Below are 1,353 nucleotides of genomic sequence, written 5' to 3' on the forward strand. Positions count from 1 at the left end.
AAAATTGCTTTACATGTTCAGCCTGATCATAGATTTACCTCTTATGAAAGACTGGCAGCTGGCCGCCCTGTAAGAAAACACTGCACTCTACAGAACATTAAGGCTACTTCTGGATGTCTGCACTAATATACTTTGTCTTACTTTTTAGGACACTTTCTAGAAACAACGTTTTTATTTATTTATTTATTTTAAATTTTTTTTATGTCAATGTAGTAATTTCAGCTGCTTGTCAGAGTTCCAGTCTAAAGCTTACAGAAATTCCATTAGTTTATCTGCTTTCACTATCTCAGTCAGATTTCTGTATTTGCAAATTTCTTTACATTCTTTATTTTTTTTTACACCCATAATTGAGGCTCACTGGACTTTACTCCTGCAAACTTCTTTGTCCTGCTTATCAGTGAAGAATTTACAGTGTATCTCCAGTCTCTCATTCCTATATATTGTCCTGTAGTTAAATAAGAGGACTTTAAAGTACGGATAAAGTTTCATATCCATTTTAAACCAAATATCTGCAGTGATATATTTTAGTCCATTCTGTCAGTTCCATCAGTGCGACCATAAACAACATTCAAAATACAGATTAGAATTAGATACAAAATACAGTCTAGAATAATTTTTCTCCCTCTACTGGACACTGAAGGCCACAATACATGAAAAATATAATTTGGACAGTTATGTTAAATGCTTTACATTTCATCTCTTGAAGCTGGGATACTTTGGAATGACGATTTTTGGTCTTGCAACTTCTTTACACTCGTTTGAGTGACTGAATCAAGCCTGGGGCATCTGTCATACGCTGTTTGTCACCCATCAAAAATCGCGTTTATCTTTGCAACCAATAGAGGTGGCAATGTCTTGAATGTTAAAATTGTAATTATGGTTAAACCTAAAAGCCAGTGATGTAGAGCTTTAAAAACATGTAATGAAGAGAAGGTTGTTATTTCAACAAATTTGCAGCTAGCTGTTTGTTTTTGTCATTAAAAAAGCAGAGCTGAAACAGGGTGATACTGAATGGTGATTATATGCAAACCATCTGGTGCTGAAGATGTTAGTTGTACATACAGCACTTTAGAACAAAGTGAACAAGGTGAGTGTACGTCTGATAACAAATGGGGTGTTATTTTGGTTTTAAAAAAATCCTTGGAACGACTATCTCCTAATCAGACATTAAAAACAAGAGCTCCTAAAATGCCTAGTCGCTCACTTCAAAGAGCTAACAGATTGAAAGATGCGTTTTCATTTTATAAAAACGTCAGCAATTTGTCTTTATTATTCCAGATTCAACAGCGTTGAGGCCAGCCTGACTCCCAGCCTAATCAATAGACAAACTAACTTGAATTTCTAATAGATGAG

The sequence above is a fragment of the Chaetura pelagica genome, unplaced genomic scaffold (assembly GCF_000747805.2).
Source record: "Chaetura pelagica isolate M959 unplaced genomic scaffold, ChaPel_1.0 scaffold1134, whole genome shotgun sequence".
Lineage (NCBI taxonomy): Eukaryota > Metazoa > Chordata > Aves > Apodiformes > Apodidae > Chaetura > Chaetura pelagica.